This window comes from Capsicum annuum, chromosome 1 (genome assembly GCF_002878395.1).
Source record: "Capsicum annuum cultivar UCD-10X-F1 chromosome 1, UCD10Xv1.1, whole genome shotgun sequence".
Lineage (NCBI taxonomy): Eukaryota > Viridiplantae > Streptophyta > Magnoliopsida > Solanales > Solanaceae > Capsicum > Capsicum annuum.
Genome location: NC_061111.1, coordinates 253,550,532 through 253,563,747, shown reverse-complemented (window position 1 = coordinate 253,563,747; position 13,216 = coordinate 253,550,532). Strand labels below are relative to the sequence as shown.

The following is a 13,216-nucleotide window of genomic DNA, read 5'->3' as shown; positions in this document are numbered from 1 at the left end:
TTCCTAACCAAGTAATTTGACATATGAGATTTCTTCACATGGGTTTGACCCCACAAAGAAACCAAACCAACTATTCACTGTCAAAGGTATTATTAGTTTTTAGCAACGCCTCTTTCAGCATTTCCAGACTAAAGACCTCAGTAAGCTGAAATATTTTTTAGGTATTGTTATTTGCAACGCAAGTATGCCTTAGACATTCTCAAGTAGACAGGAATGATGGGATAAGGTGATGTAAACCTATTAACACACCTATGGATCCGAATACTAAAATTCTTCATATGAGGGACTAATGGAGATTTTCTTGTCGCAATGTATTAGTTACACATAGGAAAGGGGTTAGAATTGACAAACAAAATCGGACTGGTAGATAAACTTGCAGGCACTAACAAGGTGATCTATAGAACTTTCTTGAAGAACTACTTCCACACCATGCTAGCCCTCTAGAGTTACAATATCTAACATCTCCGGAGTACAATCAATTGGCTTGATTTTGCCAAATGTTTTCAGACGAACATCCTTCAATGCCGCTTCCAATAATTTTTTCTTTTTTATTCCCGTAATGCCTTTAGATTACAACTGTGTTATACTTATTAATATCAACTTGTCATACAGAGGTTATAGCTGATTTTGAAAACTTTCTTATGTTTTGATTGCGGAAAGCTTATAGCTGGTTTGTCTATGTTATCTTGAGAACAACGACAGAGAAAATCAAGTGCATGTGCTACATTTTGAATGCACAACTTAAGAATGCTTTAAAATGTTTAAACACCGAAGCAATACCAGTTTATTACAAATAAACAAGATGATAACACAACACAAATGAAACAAGAAATTACTCGGTGTACAACCAAGCCATCCAAATATCGGAACAAGGAAGCAAGGATAGTACAAACAAGGAGTAGTTGTCGGCAGAAAAAACTTAAAAGAGATCTGACAGGAAAATACATCACCGCGAACTGCACCGATTAACTTTAGCGCGAAACATTATGTTCTGGTGTAGGAAGCTCCTTCATCTGACTGAAGCAACAAAAAGTGAAGCTAAATACGCTTGCTAACATTTGAATGATAACCCAATTATTCTAGTATTATTAACAGTGTTTAAGAATATTTTTCACTATCTAAGAAAACAACGAAAAGAAAACCCTTGATTTCCTTTTTGTAAAAGCATAAATTTTTCCAGGGACGAAAATGACTTAATTATAGTAATGTAATTAAGTAGAATGTTTGTAATATGTATTAACAAAACTATGTTAAAGTTGCAACACTATAATTAAGTAGAATGTTTGTAATATGTATTAACAAAACTATGTTAAAGTTGCAACAAGGAGAATACATGGCATGGGAAACTAATTGAAATTATTAAGAAGTTTATCAGTGTGCCATGATGTTTGAGTGAGCAAACTAGGAATAAATTAAGGGCATATGCAAGCTAAACTATTGAATGGTGAGGGCATAGTGAGGTAATTATTAATGACATATCTACTTAATTTTGAATACTTAAAGTGCATATTTGAACCTTTACCATATAATTTATTTTACTTTTAATAGAATTTATTTTACTTTTAATCCAAAACATTAAAGCAACAGGTGAAATAACCATGAAGGCCCAAATTAGCTCTGCAAAAAGAGGATGTTAGAGGTCAAATAATCAAATATAATACCATCGATGATTGAAAATATGAAAGTTAATTGGCACATTACCTGAGATGCAGCGGAAGCAACATCAACTTTGATCCTTCTGCCATCAGTTTTACCATTTTTTGTAACAACGCTCTAAATTTGACTTGAAGTTTTCATCATCCCATTCCAGTTGGCTCCACCATTCTGATCCTCCTTCTATTATTTTGATGTTTTTGGAGGTTTGAATAGAGAAAGACAACTTCCTTAATCCGTCACAATAGCTCACTGTGAGTTCCTCCAAGTGTTCCCACATACTCTGTGGCTCCCCCAACGTTGCAAGTTCTGGTAAGTCGTGCAACTTTAACTTCTGGACTCTTGGAATTTCTGAGTTGACAAGTCTTGCCTGATCACTTGAGCTGCATTGCACATACAACTCTACCAGCTGATAGCAATGGTTAATCATAATCTCTTCTAAGTGCTTGGGTACAGAACAAACTTCACCATCGTTGAAAAGACATGTTAAACTTGCACATCGAGAGATATTCAGTTGGCTTAATTTGGAAAATCTTACACTCAAATATTGACCGAAATCAGAAACACTCTTTAAATTTTTTACCAAATAGAGGTCGAGATATTCCAGATTGGGCAAAGGGTCAAATTGTCCACTTTCACCTTCCACTTGTCCGAAAGAACAAGAACAACGCACTATATTTAGTAATTTTAATCCATTAAAAGTGTTGTATGAAATCAACTTCCTGAGACCCATGCATTCGTTCTAGTACAAATCTGAAGCAAACTGCAACATGCCTGAGAGCTCTCCGTTACTGAAAATTTCACACTTGTTGACATTTATCACCCTTTTTGACTTGTTGTATGGTACATAAATTGAAGTTTCTCCAACTTCAACGAGAAATCCTTTCAATCTAGTCATCCAGGTGTAATCTCTATTGAAAAATGATGAGCTATCCACTCCGATAGAAAGATAAGTCAGATTGTGTAGAGATGATATCTCATTAAAAGAGGTCGCTCCAAGACAGCTACACGACATATTTAACATTTCAATGCTAGGCAAATTGAGAAAAAATCCTTCGCTGATGCTCAAATCAGCAACACACATATTTAATAGCCTCAGATTTGTCAAATTGTCCATTCTTTGCGGCAGACAACGTAACTCTGTATTTTCACAATCGAGCACTTGCAAATTGTGAAGATTAGCAACAGGTGCTAATTCTTTCAACTCAAAGCAACGCTGTACTATTAGAGCACGTAGTTGACATAAACTATTGATGGAAGAAGGCAGTTCTGTAATGCCAGTTTGACTCAGATTCAGAACTCTTAGAGCTGGAAATGCCAAAAGAATTCGTGGGGTATTTCTTAAGGGGTTGATTGTCTTGCAAAAGTAAAGATGTAGTCTTTGGACATTTCGTGAAGCAATCAGGTAGACATTCAATTTTGTTGCTTACGAAAGATATTCTCTTGACAGAAGCTGATCAGTGAAATTAGTGAAATAAAAACATTGGAGACTTTGATCACAATAATCTCTTGATCTCAAGTTTGTTAATTTCTTTGCATATGCATTGTGTTCTATTATAAAAAAAAATGAATAACGACTGTCTTAAAATTGAATCGATTAACGTTTAGATAATTAAGTGTAAAGGGCAGCCCGGTACACTAAAACTACCGCTATGCGTGGTGTCCGGGGAAGGGCCCCACCACAAGGATGTATTGTAGAGACTTACCTTGCATTTATGAACCCGTAACCTCCTAGTCATATGGCAGCAACCCGTGACAAATGTATTCAATGGTTATATTAGCTTCTTAGAATTCTACAAAATTTTCACCTCACCCTAAATTTCAATCAGGGCTTTTCAAATTTTCTAAAGGATTTTTACAAGAGATTTTAAGACACATCGTTTCTATTGGAAGGCATTTGCCTCCACAAATTAAAAATACAAGACAAAATAAAAAATTAGGGTTTGTTGTTGATAAAATAGTTGAACTAGTTATGATTTTTTTCTTATATAATAATACGAAATTGTATGAATGAGGGGATCTTTTGTTAAATGGTAAGTCTTCTTTTCAACTAAATATACTATAATTTTTTTTTTTTAAGGGAAATGACCAATTTTTGAGATAGATATAGACAGATCAAATATCAATCCAACAGATCGATTATTGATCCGACCTATATATGGACAGATCGATTATCACTACGACAGATGAGAAAATAGAAGTCGGCATTTTGCTATAGGATTAACATTCATTTTTTTGTTAACTCAAACATTATGTCTAGTAATATCCACTTAACAAATTTAACAATTACCAAATTCTCTAAAATTTAATTTCAACAATTAATACCTTATCATCTTCCAATAGATGGAGGAGTTCGCTGAGATTCCTTGTTGCTGTTGACTGGCCTTCTATTGATGGTACCAGGATGTGGTCAACTTTTTTCACCCGGTAATTTTCTACCACCAAATTGGATCCAAAGTTTTCTCCGACCTTTATAAGCCTGCATTGTTGATCTCGGATTTACTTTGCTTGAGTGGAGACTTCCGAGCGAAGGCTGCATTTTGGACAACATTTATACGCAAGCATCTTAGCCGCTGCAATGCTTTCTTGCATAACTTCCCATTCATTCTCGAGCTTCTGAACATCTTCTATCCACTTGGTAACATCTGGTTTTGGCTTATAGCCTTCTCCCTCGGCTCCTTCCACCTTCTCTTTGATATCGTCTCTAAACTTTGTTAGCTACTCCATTCCCTTCCCCAGATTTTCAATTTTTGATGAGAAACAGATGATATTTTCAATCTTAGGATAGATGCATTTGGATACGAACTTTCCCAACTCAACAAGAATGCCACCTACGGAATTAGAAAGTATATCCATTGACAAACTCTTGAGGCAAAGAAAGAAAAATGAGTTTATGATCAGACTGCTAAACTCTCAAAGATTATCAAGTGAAGCTAACTGACTACTTAAGCAAAATCATTAATCAGTTTTATATTATTGTTGTGGAGCCTGTTCATTCTTGTGCAGATAGGAGAAGAATATTGCTTTTTAGAAAACCGTTCTTTTCCAATATAAAGTTAAAAATATTTGTTGATCCATCCACTTTCAACTAGAGATCTCTGACTCGAGTCGCTGATTGGAGTAACTCCAGGTAGAAAACACTGCACATATTAGATGGTTAAGCTAAATAAAAGAAGAATAATTTAACCTGTGATGAAGTTGCAAGATAAATATTAGCACAGTAACTCTGTCTTGGTGCAACAGGTAAAGTAGCTGCCATGTGATCAGGAGGTCACAGGTTCAAGCCTTGAAAACAAGAGGCAAGGCTGCATATAATAGGTCCTTGTGGTCAGGCCCATCCTCAAACCCTGAGCTAAAGCTCTGTCTTTGTTAAAGCGAATTCCAGGAAAATCTTAAGTTTTAAAACAGTTGTTGTGGAGCCTCTTTATTCTTGTGCAGATAGGAGAAGAATGATTCCTTTTATTTTAATATAAGTACTTTGGACAACCTTTCTTTTGCCAACTATTTAATTGACAAAGCAAAAGTATAAGAAGGAACAAAAGGAATGTTGCCAGCAAGAGAGTTTTGCAATTATTCTTGAGAAATGAGTGAAGCAACGGATTTCCCTAATTTTGCAAAGAAAAGGAAAAGAGAAGACAAAGACAAATATTACTTAACTGAAAAAGACAAACATATAGGAAGAAAAAGAAGAAAAGGAAAGCCACTAGCAATTCCTCTTAAATTGCCACATAGGGCGTGTGCGTCTACTTGTTCAGCAATTCTTGTGAAATTGCCAGTGATATAATAAGCATTATGTACTTTTGCTAAGTTTCCCACAAATTTTATCTTGTTATGCCCTTTTTATCATTGCTGTTTCATAAGAACATGAAATGGTGATTGCGCAACTATACTTTGCTTAAACACAGAATGAAGAAGTACTATTTGCTGGACCTCACTGTTTACGATGTTTCGTGCAACAGATTTGTCAAAAAGGATGTGTACCTGATATAATGAGAACTATAGGAAGTTCCATCTTCAAGCTTAATTGAACTTTTTGCCCTCACTCATGCTATTTAACGTCAACCTGACTTTGCACATAATTAACACGATTTCAATGTGCTGTCACATTACACTAATTTCATCGATTGAGATTTATTTCTTTAGAACCAAATCAGGAGATGTTAATTAATCTTCTGTTGCCTATTTTATCTCTCATATGCTTTCACTACTAAAAAAAAGAGAAAAACCGACCACAAAAGTCGACCACATGTGGTCGGTTTCCCCCTATTTCCGACCAAAAAACCGATCAAAATTTTTGGTCGAAAAAGTAGTGGTAGCTTTTTAAAAACCGACCACAAGTGGTCGGTTTTATATTAAATTAATTAATTAATTAATTAATTCAAAAATTGACCACTTGTGGTCGGTTTTATATTAAATTAATTAATTAATTTATTCAAAAACCGACCATCTGTGGTCGGTTTTTTATTAAATTAATTAATTAATTTAATTAAAAAACGAGTTTTTGAATAAATAAATTAATTAGTTAAAATTAAAACCGACCACCTGTGATCGGTTTTAATTAAATTTAATAAATTAATTTTAATAAAAACCAACCACAAGTGGTTGGTTTTCTGGAAATAGTTCAAAACCAACCACACATGGTCGGTTTTCTGCAGAAGTTATGTTGGAAAACCTACCACTTGTGGTCAGTTTTCTGCAAAATAAGTCCAAGTGGTCGGTTTTTCTGAGAATTTATAAAAAAAAATAAAATTGAAAAACCCAAATACAGCATGCAACAACAACAATATACAGCAGTATCCAACAACAAAATGTCATCATTATTTCAACAAAAAATCAACCATAGTTTCAACAACCATAGTTTCAAACAACAAAATGTCAAAAACATACAAAAGTCAAAACTACAAGTCATCATCATCGAATTCGTCATCCTCTTCCATGTCCTCATCCGTGCTGAAATCATCGAGGGGGCCTAGACCCTTTGCAGCCCGATCTGCATCACCAGGACACGGAGGAATAACCCCTGCAGTCTGAATGAAAGTACTCAACTGCTGCTGCATCTTCCTGAATCATGATGTTGTTGCCTTCTCTGCCTTCTTTTGCCTCTCTCTCGGTTGAACAAGCTTTTTAGTGAGTTCAAAAACTTTATTTTGTAGTCTTTCAATGGTTTTTGTATCAACCAAAGAGCTAGAGTATGCAGGGCTAGACAAACTCCTAAACTATCGCCAAAATATTGTTTAGGGCATCCGTAGTAATTTCCTCTATTTGCAGGACCCGAAGCTTGTTTCATTAACTCATTCCGTACATGATCAGGTATTGGGTCACCCTGACTTTCAGGAGGCTGACAACTATGATACTCACCAACAAGACGCATAAATTTGTCCTATATTCAAAGTAAAGTTAATACTAACAGTCAAAAAATACTAAAGTAGTTATAATTGAATAATGTCAATTTTGTGAAAAAGATTTATAAATTCAAAATTTGTTTCTTACGTGGACAGATTTTGCATAGTTGGGTTTTTTTTTTTCAGATGAGTCTCCTCGAAAAGCTCATCATCTGATACTTTTCTACCCCTTTCTTTTTCCTGTATATGAAAAAAATATCATTGTTCAAATAATTAAAAAATTCAAATAGAAAGGAAGAAATAAATATCACGACCCGAACCTAGGTCCTAGCCGTGACGAGCATCCCGAACCGTAAAGACCCAGAACACCCTTCTCTATCTGGTAATCATGCACAATATTCATAATACAAAAGAAAATGCGGAATTTGGAATGTAATATGGAAACATGGTCAAACCTGAAAATTTATCTAAATAATAATATCTGACATCAGTCTACGAAATCTCTACTAAGAACTAAACAAAACTGTCCGAACAACTGGGACAAGGCCCTCAGTAGACCAAAACATAACTACTGATAATTAACTTACAATTCAACAGGCCTTCTGAAGTAAAGAAGGCTCACCACTGCTCGACCTGATCTGCAATATGAATTTTTCTACTGCTTATCTAGACCCCTAGACTGAGCCTCAGAACCTGAGAGGTTGGAGGGGGGAGGCTGTAATACCCGTTGAAATTTTGTGCGTAAACGTGTTGGGTTCTATCTTCTAGAATGAATTATAAATTTTTCGTGTGAAATGTCTTAGATTATGAGCAACCATTGCGTAGAGTATCGAATAAAATTTCCAACGATATGTGGATCATCCAAAATGGACACCCGAGCGATGAGTTATGAACATTCCGATCGAACCGTGAATAGTAGTGAACAGTAAAACGTACAGGAAAAAGTACTGAGGCCTGACGTATTTTTTCTCCAACTTTAAACGATCATAACTCATTATACATAATTATCTGGGTGATCTACTATATATCAACGGAAATCTCTGCGAGTCCTCCTTCAAATGAAATTAGTTTCATCCAATTTGTCTATCGGAGCAAAAAGTTATGGTCGATCTACTTCAGCCTATTAGAAGTGAATTTTTGGGTCAACTTCAAACAATCATAACTCCTCGTACACAGTGATCTGGGTGAGATACTATATATCAACGGAAATATATGAGAGTCCTTTTTCTAATGAAATTAGTTTCATCCAATTTGAATATCGGAGTAAAACGTTATGATTGATCTACTTCAGACTATCAAAACAGTCCACCAAAGGACAGATTCGAGATTTTTTTTGATTTTTAGGGGCGTTTTGGTCATTCTCTCTCACCCAAAATCCGTCCAAACCCTATATTAAAGCCTATTAGAAGCATTATATGTTATATTTCATCAAACTCCCTAAAAAAGAAAACCCTAAGCTCCTACATCCAACTTCAAGAACCTCCAAATTCACCATTAATTCTGCAAATTTATTCAAGATTCTAAGTTCCTAGTTCAAGAACTCCAAGAACCATCATTCAAAGGCACGATTAATATCTCAAAAACGAGTATCGATCTAAAGTTCATCATTCAAGGTATGTGGGGTTTTTCAATAAGAACACTCTTTCATTCTTGTGCCCAAAAGTAATTTTCTTTACAAAGGCATGATTTTTATTTGCTTTTTATGAATTTGAAGCATGAACCCATATCTTATGATGATTATTATGAAATCTTGATGTTTATGATTTTGAAAGATGAATTTACATGTGTGGTGATATGAAGCATAAATCTTGAACAATATTTATCATGATTTTGATATTTGGGTCGTGAATCCCCATTGGAAATTGTGTTTTTTTTTGAGAAAGTGTGTGTTATAAGCACGTTGATGTTGAATATTTGAGATATTTTGAATGATTTGACCTTTTGGTCTTAATGGAGTTGTTTTGAACTCGAGTGTGAAAGAAATCCACAATGTAGTTGATTTTGATAGATGGGAAGCAGGATAGCTCCCGATGTATATTTATATATTACTGAAATTGTTTAGTCGTGGATTGTCTTTGAAATAATCTGAGCTAAGTCCGGGAGAAATCTTTAGCACCGAGTAAGAGGTATAAAGCGACCTTACTTCCTTAGAACTACGTGCCCCTGTAGGAGTGATCTTGAGGCTGATTTATATAGTGATCACTAGTTTGTGTAGATTTGATATGGATAGTCCTACTCTGATGGCAAGGATAGGATGGATCTCTACAACGTGGGTTGTACGTTGGACTCCATGTAGCTCACATGGTTTATGTCGATTATAGGATCTCCCAGTGTGTGTGTGTTTCTTTGTCTCTATGGTGAATGGTGAAGTGATTTGAAAGTGGAATTGTGAAAGTTATTCTTTCGAAAGATTTAAATGATATTTACATTATGAGAATTGATATTCTTGATGAACTGAAAGTGATTGACAAATTATATGATGACTCACATGTGTTATTGTACTTATTTCATCCTCTCATGATTATGATAATACAACTGAATATACCCCCATATACTCGGTTCCTTTCCATGGTACTGACCCACATCTTCAGATGTGGGCTGTATTTTCTCAGAATGTAGGTTCAGGTTCTCATTTCCAGGTTCGACAGTGATTCTTCAGGCACGCTGTTCTACATCCTCTGTTGTGGTCAGTCCTCATATTCTGAGGACGTGATGTCTAATGTTGGTTTCAAAGAATTGTTTATATTTGATAACTGAGTATGAGTCAGTTGGGGCATGTCTTAATGGCTCACTGGTTTTTTTGATTTTCTTAGAGGCTTGTCAGACTAGTATAGATGTTGGGAGTTGACTAATAAGTCGTATTTTGTTATCTTTCTGAAATTCTTTTATTCTTGGATGATGATTACTCTATTGATATTTGAGGATTATTTATGGAAACCCCGTTGATTTGTGTTTAACTGAATGAAAATGGCTCAAAGGGTTAGCTTGGGGCTACTCGTAGCCTCAAGCACTATGTGACGCTCCAGGACCCATTTTCTGGGGCGTTACAAACTTGGTATCAGAGCCTAAGTTTTAAGGTGTCCTAGGGAGTCTGACAAGCCGTGTTAAGTAGAGTATTGATTATCGGTGTGTAGCGCGCCACATCTATGAGCAAGAGGCTACAAGATGTTTTAGGAAAAAGTGTGATTCTTTCTTTCAGAAGTATATCGTGCTTAAAGTGTCTCTATCTGCTATTGATTAGTGCTCTCCTCTTTCGGAAATATCCTTCCACGTCGAGTGAGAATAAATAATGATGGTCAGCAACCTCAACCCGCTGACCCATTGAATGAAAATGTGTCTCATGCTGAATTTTGGATAGCCTTTCAGGCGCTGGCCCAAGCTGTTACTGTAAATGTTCAGGCCAACCCGGCCCCAGCACCACAGCAGCAGGGAGGTGATTCAGCTGCTGCCAGGATCTGTGACTTTATGTGGATGAATCCGCCAGAATTCTATGGGTCCAAGTCTGATGAGGATCCACGGTTATTTTTAGAGGAGATGCAGAAGATTACTCAGATGATGTATGTATCTGAGGAACATAGTGTGGAGTTGGCTGCTATAGTTTGAAAGACCTTGCTTATGACTGGGTTGTTGCTTGGAGGAAAGGTAGAGGTGAGAGAGCTATCTCTACAACTTGGCAAGAGTTCCAGGATGCATTCCTTGATAAGTTTTTCCCTTTGGAAATGTGGGAGGCAAAGGTGGAAGAGTTTATGAACCTGCGACAGGGCTCTATGACTGTTAGGGAGTACTGTCCAAAGTTCAATCAGTTGGCTAAGTATGCTCCTGACTTAGTGGCTGATAATAAAGCTAGTATAAGTAAGTTTGTTACTGGAGTGTCTAGTTATGTGGTTAAGGAGTGTAGGTCTACTATGCTGAATAGTGAGATAAATCTTTCTAGGTTATGACTCATGCCCAATAGATTGAGGAAGACAAGATTAAGGAGAGAGATAGAATGAGAGGAAATAAGAGAGCTAGGTCCGAGCAGCACGGATAGGGTCAGACTAGATCGCAGGAAGGAAGTCGCCCTCAGTATTAGGATTGTTCGTCTATACCAGCACCGTCATCTGCTAGTGCTCCTATGCCTAGAGGTAGGTAGGAGCAAGGTACCAGGTCATATGCATCCAGGTCCCAGTATAGTGCTAGCAGTAAGCCAAATCGTCCCCTGTGTCCTAAGTGTGGTAGGGCTCATTCGGGTGAGTGTTGGGGTAAGAAGAGGGGTTTTTTCTGGTGTGGTGACATGGGTTACAGAGTTAGAGATTGTCCACAGGATGGACAAGGGTGTTGCGACTATCGCCCTCAGACCCAGACTCAGACTGTTAGTACTCCAGTTTCAGTGACTCGCCCAGCCCCAGCTCAGGGTGTTTTTTCTAGCAATGCTGGCGGGCAACGCCAGAATAGATTCTATGTTTTATCGTCTCACCAGGAATAGGAGGACTCTCTCGATGTTGTTACTGGTATGCTTCGTATATTTCAGTTTGATGTGTATGCTTTGTTGGATCCTGGATCCAGTTTCTCATATGTTACACCTTTGATTGCTGTGAATTTCAAATGAGTCCTAAGATTATTCCTGAGCCTATCCTAGTTTCTACCCTAGTGGGTGATTATATTATTGCCCAGTGTATAAAAAGTGTCCTGTTACCGTTCTTCATAGAGTCTTGTTGGCTGATCTGATTGAGTTAGACATGGTAGATTTTGATGTGATTCTGGGTATGGACTGGCTGTATTCTTCTTATGCCTCTATTGATTGTCGGACCCGAGTGGTCAAGTTTCAATTTTTGGGTGCATCCATATTTGAGTGGTCTGGGAATTTTGTGTCACCCAAGAGTCATTTTATCTCTTACCTCAAAGCTAGAAAGCTTATTTCCAAGTGGTGTATTTACCATTTGGTTAGAGTCAAAGACACTAAGTCTGAGACACCAACTCTCCAGTCTGTTAACGTCGTCAATGAGTTTTCTGATGTCTTTCCGAATGATCTCCCAGGGATACCTCCTGATAGAGAGATAGAGTTCGGGATTGATCTTCTTCCCAATACTCAGCCCATTTCTGTTCCTTCTTACCATATGGCCCCTACAGAACTTAAGGAGTTGAAAGAGCAACTCAAAGATCTATTAGATAAGGGTTTCATAAGGCCCAGTATTTCTCCTTGGAGTGCTCCTATGTTGTTTGTGAGAACGAAAGATGGCTCTTTATGTATGTGCATTGATTATCGCCAATTGAATAAAGTCACCGTAAAAAATAAGTACCCCCTTCCGAGAATAGATAATTTGTTTGACCAATTGCAAGGTGCAAGTTATTTCTCAAAGATAGACCTTCGTTCCGGCTATCATCAACTTAAAGTTAGGGAGTGTGACATCCCGAAAACCATTTTCTAAACTCGTTATGCCATTTTGAGTTTCTTGTTATGTCTTCGGGTTAACTAATTCCCCAAAAACTTTTATGGACCTCATGAATCGAGTGTTCAGATCATATCTGATATGTTTGTTATAGTGTTCTTCGATGATATACTGGTGTGCTCCCATAGTGAGGATGAATATCTTGATCATCTCTGAACTATCTTGCAAACCCTTAGAGATCACAAGTTATTTGCCAAGTTCATTAAGTGTGAGTTTTGGCAAAGGTCAGTTGCTTTTCTGGGTCATACCATTTCTTCCAAGGGTATTAGAGTTGATCCCCAAAAGACAGAAGCTGTTAGAAATTGTCCTAAACCTATTTCTTCGACTGATATCCGAAGTTTATTGGGTTTAGCTGGCTATTACCGCTGCTTTATTGAGGGTTTATCCTCTATAGCATCTCCTATGACTCAGTTCACCTAAAAAAAAGTGAAGTTCTTGTGGTCCGAATCTTGTGAGAAGTGTTTTTAGGAGTTGAAGACTCGACTTATTTCAGCCCCTGTTTTGACTTTGCCTGATGGTGTTGATGGTTTTGTGGTGTACTATGATGCTTCGAGAGTTGGGTTGGGTTGCGTATTGATGTAGAAGGGTAAGATGATAGCTTATGCTTCTAGACAGTTGAAACCCCATGAGAAAAATTACCCCACCCATGACCTTGAGTTGGCTGCTGTTGTGTTTGCTTTGAAAATCTGGAGACACTATTTGTATGATGTCCATGTTGATGTTTTCATTGATCATAAGAATCTGCAGTATGTGTTTACCCAGAGAGAATTGAATCTTAGGAAGAGACAATGG

At 36.9% G+C, this 13,216-nt stretch overlaps 1 long non-coding RNA gene across 1 annotated transcript; it reads right to left on the bottom strand.

The window, feature by feature from the left end:
- Positions 1–722: 722 nt before the first annotated feature.
- On the bottom strand, positions 723–5,234 carry LOC124890135. The gene is made up of 3 exons (XR_007048975.1): positions 4,841–5,234; positions 1,702–4,484; positions 723–1,017 (listed from the first exon to the last, which is right to left on the bottom strand). It is a non-coding gene; the product is annotated as an uncharacterized LOC124890135 (long non-coding RNA).
- Positions 5,235–13,216: the final 7,982 nt, after the last annotated feature.